This window comes from Rhinoderma darwinii, chromosome 1 (genome assembly GCF_050947455.1).
Source record: "Rhinoderma darwinii isolate aRhiDar2 chromosome 1, aRhiDar2.hap1, whole genome shotgun sequence".
In the NCBI taxonomy this organism is placed as follows: Eukaryota; Metazoa; Chordata; class Amphibia; order Anura; family Rhinodermatidae; genus Rhinoderma; species Rhinoderma darwinii.
This window is the reverse complement of record NC_134687.1, coordinates 42,855,082-42,870,127: the sequence shown is the minus strand read 5'-3', so window position 1 is coordinate 42,870,127 and position 15,046 is coordinate 42,855,082. Positions and strand designations below refer to the sequence as shown.

Here is a 15,046-nt window from a genome sequence, read left to right as displayed (position 1 = left end):
CAACCTCGGTGTCACGTGTCTTTTCTCAAAGGTAGGGGTGGGGGAAAAGAAGGGATAAGTGAAGGTTCATTAACACACGACTCTACTTAGGCAAGTCATGGGATGCAGTGGGATGCAATGGACACAGATCTTCCGTGGACATAATTTAGTGTATAAAATTAATTACAGTTGTTTTTTTTCTAATTATATATATTTCTTCCAGATTTCATCACAAGGAGCCTAATACGAGTTCTTTCCATGTCTACTTTGGATCCTGGTTCCCGGTGTGTTATACATGTTTTTTTTTTTAAATATTGCTATATATCATACACATACGTATCCACCTAATTTACGCATTATATTGAAAACGTTATGAGGCATTGCATATCCTGTAATTGAAGTTTTTTTTTCTCACTTTGAAACAAATATCAGACATTTTTTTTTACTAAATTGTTTACATATTTTTCTATTTTTTCTTAGGTCTCAATACACACTAATGCGTTTTTCAGTGTTTTTTACAGTCTATATAAGAATAACATGTGACTAGGTGTATATGTCATATTATTTTAATATGACATTGAATGTCAACAACAGAGACCTTTCCATGACATTAATACACGTATATACATTATAATTATTGAAGCCGCGAAAATTATTATTTCTAAGGCTCCATTATGCATATTTATCATAGTATCCACATTATGAGATGGATTTTTTAGTTTTAATCTACAAAAAGATATGCAGCCTCTGTTTCCATAGCTTGCAGAGATCCCAATTACTAATATCTATAGGCATACCATTGTCATGTTTTATGTTTACGATAATCGTTGAAGTGCGCGCAGGCGCTGACATGCACATTGGTATATATAATTATAGGGGATAAAACCTCACCAAACATGGCTGCCGACGACCTCATACCACCAGTGCGCATGCGTGAACATGCGCAATAGGTTTCTGCCTGAGAGCGCGTTTATTTTAATGAGTATTTATTCCTCACTTGTGAAACGGCAGACCTGCGCAGCTTGAAACTCAGGACGCCGGAAATAATACAACATAACAGCACACTGGAACACGGATCCACTGTATTACATGGCAATGTGGTTTATAACAAATTGCACACATACGCACCTGATTAATATTGTTTGTAACAATTAGCACTTTTGCACTTTATTCATACATCTGATGAATTATTGCACTTGATCTCCTTGTAGATAGATCATTGTTGACACAATATGTATTTTTATATGCATTGATATGTCCGGCATTTTTGTTGTTTTTTATTGTTTTGTATCAATCACCTGTTAATTGGGACTATTTATTTAGCCTCCATATATACCACTGTTTTGTACACTGTTAACATACTTGGGAAAGGCTCTTTGTATTGAGCCGCAATGTGGCACGAGGGCAATTAAAAGCTACATTTTTCACCTTGATTTGGGGTGCTGCCTATCTTTGGACACATATTGGAGGATCTGGAACCGTGATCGGGTTCCCAGCGCGTGCATCCATCCATATTTTCAGGCTGGTGCAGCTGGACGATGGATGGATGGATAGATAGATAGCTAGCTAGATAGATAGATAGATAGATAGATAGATAGATAGATAGATAGATAGATAGATAGATAGATAGATAGATAGATAGATAGATAGATCTGCGATAGATAGATAGATAGATAGATAGATAGATCGATCTGGGATATATAGACAGATAGATAGATAGATAGATAGATAGATCTGCGATAGATAGATAGATAGATAGATAGATAGATAGATAGATAGATAGATAGATAGATAGATAGATCGATCTGGGATATATAGACAGATAGATAGATAGATAGATCGATCTGGGATATATAGACAGATAGATAGATAGGATGATAGATAGGAGATAGCTAGATTTACTAGGCTACAGGCAGGGCCGGCGTTAAGGGGGGGGGGCAATTGCCCAGGGCCCCCATCCTCTTAGGGACCCCTCCCCGCGGTTGCTACGGGGCCCGAGGCGGCCCATGCCACCCGTCCCATAACATTTCATGCCCAGTGGCGTTGCTAGCACCGGAGGGGGCCCGGTAACTAGCGACAGCTACATTTACTTGCACACAATTGAATTCTATAGGCTGCAGTCCACGTTAGGCCTGCAGCCTATAAGGTGCTAGGTAAACTCCCTCTGCATGCCGACATGATGATGTCACTGCATCACACTGGTCTGCGCAAGCGTCCCCCCGGAGGCTGTGCAGCGCTCCGTCCGTCGCGGGAACGAGGCAAGTTAAGTACAATATATATAGATATTTTATTTGGGGGGGGGGCTGCTGTATAGCACTATATATAAGGGGGAATTGCGTGTAGCGCTATATACAGGGGGGCTGTGTGGCACTATATACAAGGGAGTGGGTGCTGTGTAGCACTATACACGAGTGGGGCTGTGTGGCACTACATAAAAGGGGGTGTGTCTCCCGTAGCAACGTGCCCCTGTCTGCCTCCTGCCAATAACAGGCTGCAGTGTTCACATGGGACAAAACAACGTCATCTCCGGAGGCTGGCAGGGATGCATCACTACGGAAGACCAGGGGAGGTGAGTATGGTATTTTATTTTATTTTATGGGTGGAATCGCAATTGCCCCGATTGCCCTGAAACTCTTCTGACTCTCTGATGTCTTCTAACACTGTATCTGCGACCACTTATTGCATATTAGCAAATATACTGCGGCAAAAAAACCGCAAGATTTAGTATTTGTTGCGGATTTTCACTTCCCCATTGAAATCCTGCGGTCTTTTTTAATTCGAAACTTGTCAATTATATTCGCGTAATCGCTGCTTTTCTGTTGCGGGTTTTCCCCCATTGAATTCAATGGGAAGGTAAAGCCTGCAATAAATAGCAGATGTTGCAATTTTTATGACGAAAAGCTGCACAAGTTTATACTTACGCAGAATTCTGTGCTTCTTCGTCCAGCCCAGCCTCCAGGGATGACGTTTCATCCCATGTGACCGCTGCAGCCAATCACAGGCTGCAGCGGTTACATGGGATGAAACGTCATCCAGGAGGCCGGCCTCAGGACGGCAGAGAGACGCGTCACCATTGCAAAGTAAGTATGAAACTTTTTTTTATGTTCAGTTTTCCGTAGCAAACATTCCGGCCGAAAAACTGCACCACAATTTCGTTTTACGGCTGGAACACCCTGTGGCGCCCAGGGCGGATACCCTAATACTTCTGTTTCAAGTTTGCAACTACTCCATTTTTACCTATACTAGGACTCGTCCACACGTAGCGGAATTGCTGCGTATTTTTTGTTTGGAATTTCGGACGGAAAATATGCGGCAGAATACAGTAGCAGCAAAGTGGATGAGATTTAACAAATATCATCCACACGCTGTGTAAATATGGACAGAAGTTGACCTGCGGTGCGTATTTTTCGTACCGCAGCTTGTCAATTCCTGCTGCGGAATGTGGACTGAATTGCTGCGTTTTTCAGAGGAGATGTCACCATCTCCCAACATTGAGAAAAACGCAGCAAAATACGCACCATTTTCTGCAGTAAAAACCGCAAATGGTGTGTTTTTGCCCCAGCGGAAAGTCTGATACTTTCAACGGAATTGATGCAGAACTTTTCTGAAGCAATTCTGTTACGCGTGGCTAAGTCTTTACAGACTCAAGAGACACAATTACGAAAGAGCTCACATTGCCAATTACAACTAATCAAAAGTGTCAGTATGGATTGAGGGAAATTCTGTTAGTCCAGGCCATGTGATACTAATTTCCTAGGAAGCTTCATAAAAATATGATATTAAAGTTCAGCCTCCTTCAATAGTCTTGTCCTAAGGAAGCTGGGACCATGGTGAGTACATAGAAAACATAATCCCCAAATCAGTACAGATGTAGCAGAGCAGAATGTGTTGTTAAATTCTTTGGCCATGAATCGTAAGTAAATTATGATTATTCTTTGCAGTCCTATTGACGGCATACATAGAAGAAGAAGGGCTTATAGCAAAGATAAAAATTAGGCCCCTTTCAGGTTCTATTTGACACCACCACACCCGGGACAGGAGATCCTGGATGTGGATTATGTCAACCTGGAATGGGCCCCCATCTCCGGGGACCCCATTGAAGCATGGACTGCCTCTCTGGTATCCAGACCCATGGTGATATCACAATGAGCCATGCAAAAACTCAGCTCTACTACATCTTCACATTTCTGTTCTTCTACAACTGTATTTATATCATTTCCTTTCTATTATGTAGTAGCACATTTATACGTTCAATGTCTATAGGGGTAAGGGTATGTTCACACGCAGTGACGAAAAACTTCTGAAAATATGGAGATGTTTTCAGGCGAAAACAGCTCCTGATTTTTAGACGTTTTTGTAGCAACTCGCGTTTTTCGCGGTGTATTTTACGGCCATTATTGGAGCTGTTTTTCAATGGAGTCAATGAAAAACGCCTCCAAAGATGTCCCAAGAAGTGACATGCACTTCTTTTTCGCGGGCGTCTTTTTACGCGCCGTATTTTGACAGCGACGCATAAAATTAAGGCTCGTGGGAACAGAACACCGTAAAACCCATTGAAAGCAATGGGCAGATGTTTGTAGGCGTATTAGGGGAGCTTTTTCAGGCGTAATTAGAGTAATAAAATGCCCGAATTACGTCTGAAAACACTGCGTGTGAACATACCCTTAGAGTTCCTATTAATCTTACAAATGTAGCAAAGCTGAGTTTGTCATTTGACGTGATGTGCTATGACATCACAATGCTTTATCTGTTGTTTTCATCTGGCTGCAGGTTAATCTACTGCATTATATTAAAGGGGTTTTCCCGTGATAAAATATTATATTTCTCTGTTAGATCACACAAAACATAACAATTATTCTGTTGGGATGATTTGAAATAATTTTTTTTTAAATGCTCCAGTGACTAGATATTGCTCTTACATACTTGTTATTGTACCCCCTGAGGGTAAGGCCACATGGAGCGGCACTTACACGGTTTGGCGCGGCTGTCAAATACGCTCTTGGCCGCCCGTTAATGCAGGTAAAACGTACTTTTATCTCCAAAATCGTGTGGCAAATAATTAATACACCCTTTATGGCCGCACGATTTTGCGGGTAAAGGGCCGTTTTACCTGCATCAACGCGCGGCCATTGACAGGGTGTTTGACAGCCGCACCGATCATGGTGCCGGCATGTTTGTTGGCTGCGTCGCGACCATGTCATGGCAGCTCCTTGTGGCCTTATCCTAATTGGTTTCTTTTTATTCTCTCTCACATGGTCCACCTAATATATTCCGTGCCGGTGGACAGGTATGCCTAGTTGCACAGTCCCATCACCCGATTCCTTTTGTCCTTTTGTAGTGGAGTGATCCCAGCTATTATTCAGGCCAGTCAATTAGAATTCGCTGGTCATTATATGATGACATAGTTTTGATCAATGATGCTTATATTCCGGACACAAGGAGACTTTTGAATAATCCTGTGCATAAAAAGTTGAGAAACGTTATAAATATATTGTATTATTTTTCGTATACTCCAGAGCTGCATTCACAATTCTGGAAACGGTCAACAAGCTTGTTGTCAGACATATTCCTTAACCCGTTAGTGACCGCCAATACGCCTTTTAACGGCGGCCGCTAACGGGCTTTATTCTGATGCATATGACTTTTTACGGCACTGCATCAGGATAAAGTAAACAGAGCAGGGAGCGTCAAATCTCCCTGCTCTCAGCTGCCAGAGGCAGCTGAGGGCTGGGGGCGTCCCTGCTCTGCCGGGTGAGATCAATATAAGTATCGATCTCACCCGTTTAACCCCTCAGATGCGGTGCACAATAGCGTGCACCGCATCTGAGTGCTTTTGGAGAGAGGGAGGGAGCTCCCTCTCATCCCACCGACACCCGGCGATAAGATCGCAGAGTGTCTGTGTCTCCAATGGCAGCCGGGGGCCTAATAAAGGCCCCCAGGTCTGCCTGTAGTGAATGCCTGCTAGGCTATGCCAGAGGCATGACCTAGCAGATGCTTGTCCGTTTTAAACGGACAGGCAGTAATACACTGCAATACAAAAGTATTGCAGTGTATTATAATAGCGATCGGAGAATTGCATATTAAAGTCCCTTAGTGGGACTAGTAAAAAAGTAACAAAAAAGTTTAATAAAGTTAATTTAAAAAAAAAAGTGAAAAAAAATGAAAAACTCACCTTTTCCCCTTACAAAATGCTTTACTATTATAAAAACAAATAGAGTAAAAAAGTTACACATATTTGATATCGCCGCGTCCATAACGACCCCGACTATAAATCTATAACATTATTTAACCCGCACGGTGAACGCCGTAATTTTTTTTATAAAAAACTATGGAAAAATTGCCGTTTTCTGTGAATCCTGACTTAAAAGAAATGTGATAAAAAGTGATCAAAAAGTCGCATCTACTCCAAAATGGTACCAATAAAAACTACAAGTCTTCCCGCAAAAAAAAAGCCCTCCTACAACCGCATCGGCGGAACAATAAAAAAGTTATGGCTCTTCAAATTTTGAAAAAAAAGCGTTTTTACTGTGTAAAAGTAGTAAAACATACAAAAACTGTAGAAATTTGGTATCGTTGCAATCATAACAACCCGCTGAATAAAGTTATTGTGTTATTTATATCACACGGTAAACGGCGTCGATTTAAGACGCGAAAAAGAGTGGCGAAATTTCAGGTTTTTTTCTATTCCCCAACAAAAGAAGTTAATAAAAGTTAATCAATAAATAATATGTACCTCAAAATGGTGCTATTAAAAAATACAACTTGTCCTGCAAAAAAACAAGACCTTATACAGCGATGTCGACGCAAAAATAAAAAAGTTATAGCTCTTGGAATGCGACGATGGAAAAACTTAAAAAATGGCTTGGTCATTAAGGTTTAAAATAGGCTGGTTAACTGTTTTGCTGAGCTCCTATAATGCAGGGGACAGTTAGTTTTTCAACATCAGTTTACTGTACAGTTCCTGGAGGCATTGAACCAGCAAGCAAGGTTGAAGGATTTCAGCTCTGAAGCCTATAAACTCTAAAATGGTGTTCAATTTAAAAATAAATAACTAAATAAAATCTTTGTTAATGACCACACTGAACATTTAGCACAGAAGCAGTGGTCAATCTTTTATGTTACCTACCCTGGTCATTATCCAGAAAAAGCCAACCTGCAAGACAAAAGTCATTCACACTCATAGAGATACAAATGAGGACACACTAATGTGAGGACACCTGGAGGGCAGTGCTTGATCTCTGGGACTAAGGGCTCAGATAATGGGGGTAGTACAGAGAGGTTGATACAGCCTGATACAGTACAGCATTGTGAATGGTACTTTTTTTTTTATACACAGTAGCTGGTACTATTATATACAGTGTACATTATGGCTGATATAAGGGAAGTATGTCTGATACTATTTTATGGCTTACTGTATATTGACACTCTGGTTATTATCACAATGGCTTACTATGTCTGGTATTATATGTGTGGTTTTGCCAGTATTCTTATACGTGAAGTATGACTGGTATTATTTTACTGGGCTGGTATGGTGCCATTTATACACATTGTAGGGCACTATGACTGTTAATGGTGTAAATTGGGCACTATGACTGTTATTGTATAGTGACTATGCTAGAATTATTACATGGGGGCTGCTATGTCAGGTACAATATTATATGAAACTATGACTAGTATTATTATATAGAAGCATGTCTGTTATTATTTAATGGTCATTTATAACATTATTATTTCGAATAGTCTGAAGTTTGCTGTGCCATGTTGCACATTCTGAAAGAGCAGACTTGATGTGCCTATGTTTAATGTAATGTCTGAAAATGTCTGGATCCTTAGTAACGTGGTATGTAATGAAAAAGATTACATGGTATGTAATAAGAAAAATTCATGTGATTTCTCATATAGTAACTAGTGTGGGTGGGGGCGGTTTTGGCGAAAGGCAATGTGTTATCTTTCTCTCTGCCCACCTCATTGGAATCTTGCCCAGATAGGTGGAATCCAGAAAACTGACAGCCAGGACATCTGGAGACTGAGAATAACTGGCTGACAATCACAATGTATCATGCTCTGCTATTTTTGCTTTATTTTTTTTATCCACATCATTAATAAACATGTTTGTTTGAACAGCATTTAACAGTTTACATATAGCAGTGATTAGATAAAAAGTTGAGTAACTCTGTAAATACATCACATTACTTACCTTGTAGCGATCCTGAGTTATTGCCTGAATAAAAGTCCAGAGCTGCATTAACAATTCTACAGCTTCAGAGCTGAAATCCTCCAAAATTATTCTAATTTAAATTTTAAAAAAACATCAAAAAAATTGAGTGTGTTATGTATCGCCCCCTAAAGACCTGTACTAGACATATCACAGTATTTTAATTTTGCCTGGAGTTTTCCTTTAAGCTCTGACCTGTATTTTGTGTGGGCATTATCAGCTATTCAAGGGGTTTTCCCACCATACAAATTTTTATCGAATCAGAATCTGACTGCGGAGACCCTCCCCAATCCTGTGTTCTTCGTTTGCAAGGGCCACATATGTAGAAACAGCTGAGAATCCTCACTGGGCTGTTTTTGTAAGTCAGTATAGTGTACTGAATATAGTAATACTCTCATGAAGAGTCATAGCTAGGCTTTTTTTCACCTGGGGTAAGGATTCAGTTCGCTGCCCCCTAGCCCTATATCTAAATACCCTTGGCATTGCAGAGTGGTTTGCTGGCACCCCACTGGCACCTAGCGCCAGGCACACATGCTCCGCCAGCCCCTTCCCCTGGTTTCGTCGCTGCACAATGCGGTAGGTTGATCACCACAGGCGTGTGATTTTGCATAGTGTATACTCTAAACTTGTCACTATAAGTTAGGCCGTACCTTTATTCCCTGAAATATTTTAATTGGAGACCAATTTAATTACGTTTTGGTGTTTAGAAATCAAACAAATCATTCGCTTTCAAGATCACAGGGCTAATTAATTGAAAGTCTCTACTTTGAAGTACATGAGGACTCCACGGACGTCGTCATCGCTGTGGGAATATTTTTAGTTAATGGATCTTTTTTTTTTCTTCGCAGCTCACATTAAAGAGATTGAATATTCTAGCTATAAGATGCATTTAGTCTCTAAGGCTCTGTTCACATTGGCATCATGGCTTCTGTTTATAATGGAAGCAATATCGCTGTGCTGCATCCATCGTACGACGCATACAATTGGTGACAAACTCAACCTATTGACTTCTAATCGAGTCCATTGGGGTTCTGTTAAATTCTTGTCGTAAAAAAGTGACAGAGCCACGATGTAGTCTCCTAGCACCAATGTGAACAGACAAACTTTAACTACATGGATTACTTCATCCAACAGGGTAACAAATGGATGATTTTTATCTATTGTTTCGAATATAGGTACGTTTCATAGTACGTTAAGAGCCTACGGTAGTTAAGGCACTATGATGTACCATTATGTGAAGGTCATTGAGTGGGCACTATCACTGTGCCAAACGTATCATTGGCCGGAGCACAGCTGTAATACACAAACACACGCCTGACTCAAATGAGACTGAACACCCCTTGTACCCCTTTCTGGCTCCAGTGACGTGATTGTTGGCGTTGACATCATTATGGAAACATCCACGGTCCTGCCAGAGAAAAGTAAAACTAAATAATAATAATAATAAAGTAATGTTAAAAGCAAAGTTGTAATAAAATAAAAATAACAAAATTAAGAAATACGTATAAAAAAAATAATTCAACATATTTGGTTTCCCCACAACATGTTTATCTATCTATCTATCTATCTATCTATCTATCTATCTATCTATCTATCTATCTATCTATCTGTCTGTCTGTCTGTCTGTCTGTCTGTCTGTCTGTCTGTCTGTCTATCTATCTATCTATCTATCTATCTATCTATCTATCTATCTATCTATCTATCTATCTATCTATCTATCTATCTATCTATCTGTCTGTCTGTCTGTCTGTCTGTCTGTCTATCTGTCTATCTATCTATCTATCTATCTATCTATCTATCTATCTATCTATCTATCTATCTGTCTGTCTGTCTGTCTGTCTGTCTGTCTGTCTGTCTGTCTGTCTGTCTGTCTGTCTGTCTATCTATCTATCTATCTATCTATCTATCTATCTATCTATCTATCTATCTATCTATCTATCTATCTATCTGTCTGTCTGTCTGTCTGTCTGTCTGTCTATCTGTCTATCTATCTATCTATCTATCTATCTATCTATCTATCTATCTATCTATCTGTCTGTCTGTCTGTCTGTCTGTCTGTCTGTCTGTCTGTCTGTCTGTCTGTCTATCTGTCTATCTATCTATCTATCTATCTATCTATCTATCTATCTATCTGTCTGTCTGTCTGTCTGTCTGTCTGTCTGTCTGTCTGTCTGTCTGTCTGTCTGTCTATCTATCTATCTATCTATCTATCTATCTATCTATCTATCTATCTATCTATCTGTCTGTCTGTCTGTCTGTCTGTCTGTCTGTCTGTCTGTCTATCTTTCCTTATTTTAGCTAAAAACTAAAACATGGCAGAATTCTTTTTTGTTTTGCTTGTCCCCAAAATTAAATGAATAAAAATGAAATGCTAGCATATTAATACACCAGAATGATACATATAGAAAGTACAAATTGACCTGCAAAACCAGATGTCCTACACCTCGTCATGTCATACAAAAATGAGTTACAAACTCCATAATGTTGAAAGGAGAAAACTAAAAATATTGTTTGGTTCTCAAAGTCAAAAATGTCTTGTACCTTAAAGGGGTTAACAAATTTGTTCCAGCCCTGTCCGACTGCTGGTACCCCCCCCCCCCCACTGATCCATAGACCGAAAGGGTCACATAACTTCCAATTATCCCTCTTTTAGTAGGACAGTTCATGATTTTAATCTTAATGCCGCTGTCCCTCTGTACTCCTTAAAGAGGCTCTGTCACCAGATTTTGCAACCCCTATCTCCTATTGCAGCAGATCGGCGCTGCAATGTAGATAAGAGTAACGTTGTTTTTTTTTTTAAAACGAGCATTTTTGGCCAAGTTATGACCATTTTTATATTTATGCAAATGAGGCTTTCTAAAGTACAACTGGGCGTGTTTAAAGTAAAAGTACAACTGGGCGTGTATTATGTGCGTACATCTGGGCGTTTTTACTTCTTTTACTAGCTGGGCGTTGTGAATGGGAGTGTATGATGCTGACGAATCAGCATCATCCACTTCTGTTCGTTAACACCCAGCTTCTGGCAGTGCAAAGACACAGCGTGTTCTCGAGAGATCACGCTGTGACGTCACTCACTTCCTGCCCCAGGTCCTGCATCGTGTCGGACGAGCGAGGACACATCGGCACCAGAGGCTACAGATGATTCTGCAGCAGCATCAGCGTTTGCAGGTAAGTAGCTACATCGACTTACCTGCAAACGCCGATGCTGCTGCAGAATCAAATGTAACCTCTGGTGCCGATGTGTCCTCGCTCGTCCGACACGATGCAGGACCTGGGGCAGGAAGTGAGTGACGTCACAGCGTGATCTCTCGAGAACACGCTGTGTCTGTGCACTGCCAGAAGCTGGGTGTTAACGAAGAGAAGTGGATGATGCTGATTCGTCAGCATCATACACTTCTAGTCACAACGCCCAGCTAGTAAAAGAAGTAAAAACGCCCCGATGTACGCACATAATACACGCCCAGTTGTACTTTTACTTTAAACACACCCAGTTGTACTTTAGAAAGCCTCATTTGCATAAATATAAAAATGGTCATAACTTGGCCAAAAATGCTCGTTTAAAAAAAACACAAAAAAAACGTTACTCTTATCTACATTGCAGCGCCGATCTGCTGCAATAGGAGATAGGGGTTGTAAAATCTGGTGACAGAGCCTCTTTAAATGTCCCTCTTTTAACCTGATAGATTTGCATTAATATATTGTTTTAGAAAGTGTCTGTCTTGTTCCTAACTGCATATACGACCACAAATTGTTTCACCATTTTAGTAATTTGGACTTTTAGTCGAGTAGTCACACCCCAACCTGGTGATGGCATATCCCAGCATCGTACTTTAACTGTACATTACATATATTATACCCTCCTTTCTGTAATGTCTTAATGTGCACTGTGCACCAAGTTAATGCAGAAGAGGGAACTTCATTTTTCTTTGTGTTATTTATGGAGGGGAAGCCTATGGCTCTCTACACTGCTAGTAAGCAGCTATGATTTTGGACTATGTATATATATATATATATATTATTATTTTTTTTTTTTACTTGAAATCTATTACTGCACATCCAGAGGTCCACATTAGAAGTGAATGCCCTTTGTACTTACTACCTAAGAAATTCTGGCATCAATATCAGCACTGGTAATTTTTATTGTGTGCCCGGAATGATAACCTTAACATGTCACCATAAGCAGATTTATATTGCAGCTAAAGGTTCTGTTACTCTGAACGGGTGGAGATAAGACCTTTGCGATTCTCTCATACATGCTCTCTTCTGATATATGTGCCAGTATAGCAATAGGCATCAGTGATATATATAATAATATTTTTAGAATATATTATAGGATTCTGTATTTCTGCTCTTGTACTATACATGTTTTTTTTTGTTGCTATTTAGAGGTAAATGAAATAAATTAGAGGTTTGCCATCTGTGCAGTCGCACAGGCCACCTGGGCACATCACTTTTAACTACTGAAAGGGGCACCACTTCCCTTGATGGCTTGGGTACCCAGAGCTTGCACCCATGATCCCACACTTGGTGCCTATGGGAAGGCAGCTGTATTGAACCCTGCAGCATTTGAGCAGTGTTATACTGGAAACTGTCTGCCAGTGTTTTTTGGGCACCATATGCCAATGTTATTTGACTATGTAGACTGTATGATTGTATTATTTTGGCTATATATGCTACAAAATAAGGGGGGAGGTACTGACATGGCACCATCCAAACAAAGGCCAGCCATGCAGCTTAGTCCTTTCTCCAACATTGCTACCTCCCTCTGGTGGTGCTACATCTTGCTCTCTAGGTGCCTGCTTTATTCCTATGTCAGAATCAGTTATATCATAGGGGCTAGTTAAGGGCAATTCCACTTATTGTCAGCAATGGCTGCTGCCTCTACTTGTTCCATATCTGCTTGCCTGTGACCCTCAACCTTGGCTTCTTCACAAATATCTATAACCCCTGACCTTGACCTGTCTTTGACGTTGTTCATTTGTCCATTCCGGCTCCCTGACTATGGTTACACTTCAGTATCATAAACTCCCATTCACACATCCTCCATCCCCCAGAGAAGCAGCTGTGGGGGCAGTGCAGACCCTTTGGCAGGATGCAGGATGCTGACTGTCATAAAACAGCCCGTGTCATCTAATGGATTACCATTACAAGGAAAGCCATGGAGACTTTAAATTATTATTGCCGCACTCCTGCATGCAGCGCTGCCACCTTTTCCACCCAAAAATACTGGCTAGGTTTAGTGTATTTACACGTGGCAATTTTGTTTTTGCGAAGGCCTCATGCACACGAACGTGTTTTTCCCCTCCCGTAAATACTGGCGTAAATACGGGTCTTTGGTCACACGTATTCGAACCATATTGCACCAGTATTTACGGACCCGTGCCCGTAAATACGGGTCCGGTGTAACCAGTATTCCACCCGTATTTACGGGCACGTTTTCGCTGCAAAATTTCACTGCACTAATCGGCAGCCCCTTCTCTATATCAGTGCAGGATAGAGAGAAGGGGCATACACAGAGACACACACTGTATACACACAGCCCCCTGTAGATATGTAGATAGCGCCATACACAGCCCCCTGTAGATAACGCCTTACAGCACCTCTGTAGATAACGCCTTACAGGCCCAAATCCCCCTGTAGATAATGCCATACAGCCCCCTGTAGATAACGCCATACAGCCTCCCTGTAGATAACGCCATACAGACCCCCCCTTTAGATAACACCATACAGAACCCCCTGTAGATAATGCCATACAGCCCCCCCTGTAGATAACGCCATACAGACCCCCCTGAAGATAACACCATACAGAACCCCCCTGTAGATAACGTATACAGACCCCCCTGTAGATAACGCCATAAAGACTCCGTCTGTAGATAACACCATACAGAACCTACCCCTGTAGATAACGTCATACAGCCCTCCCCTGTAGAAAACACCATACAGACCCCCCCTGTAGATAACGCTATATAGCCCCCCCAAAAAAAAAAACGGCCTATAGTTTGTCCTACAAAAGACATGCATCCCCTATCCACAGGACAAGGGTATACATGTGTGATCGCTGGCAGTGATAAGGAAAACGGGGGACCGAAAGTCCCCCGAAGTTCTCCATGACAAACCTCGGACTTCCGGTGTCTGCGCAGTTCAATAAAAATGAAAGGCGCGCGACCGTTGCGCAAGTCATTTCTATTGAGCTGCAGACAGATCCCGGAAGTCTGAGGTTTGTCATGGAGAACTTCGGGGGACTTTCGGTCCCCCGTTCTCCTTATCGCTGGGCGTCCCAGCGATCACACATGTATCGCCGTCGCCTAGGACGGACTGTGCAAATAGGTAGGGACTGAGTGGCGGGTAGATTAGGGCTCACCTGTCCGTCTCCCTACCCCGACGTTACATAATCACAGGCCCATATACCTTTTCTACCCTGGTTCCTACACAACTATGGACCCCCTTGAGGCCCTGGCTCAGCAAATGCAGGGTCTCTCCCTACAGGTCCAAGCCCTGGCTCAGAGGTGCAACCAGCGTGATGCTACCCAGGTAGTGCCCTCCACCTCACCTCTTGAACCCCACCTCAAGTTGGCTGACCGGTTCTCAGGGGACCGGAAGACTTTTTTCTCCTTTCGGGAGAGTTGTAGGCTCTATTTCCGTCTAAGGCCCCACTCCTCAGGTTCTGAGAGCCAGCGAGTGGGTTTAATTATTTCCCGGCTCCAGGACGGCCCCCAAGAATGGGCCTTCTCCTTGGCTCCTGACGCCCCTGAACTTTCCTCTGTTGACCTTTTTTTTTCTGCTCTCGGGCTCATTTAGAACGAGACTGACAAGACTGCCTTTGCCGAGAGTCAGCTGGTGACCTTATGTCAG

General features: G+C 41.6%; 1 long non-coding RNA gene across 1 annotated transcript in view; it reads right to left on the bottom strand.

The window, feature by feature from the left end:
• Positions 1-15,046, bottom strand: part of LOC142749737 (uncharacterized) — a 114,707-nt gene that overhangs the window by 89,094 nt on the left and 10,567 nt on the right. The window contains exon 2 of the long non-coding RNA XR_012882447.1: positions 9,541-9,602. This is a non-coding gene — a long non-coding RNA (uncharacterized LOC142749737). The remainder of the gene's footprint in view (positions 1-9,540; positions 9,603-15,046) is intronic.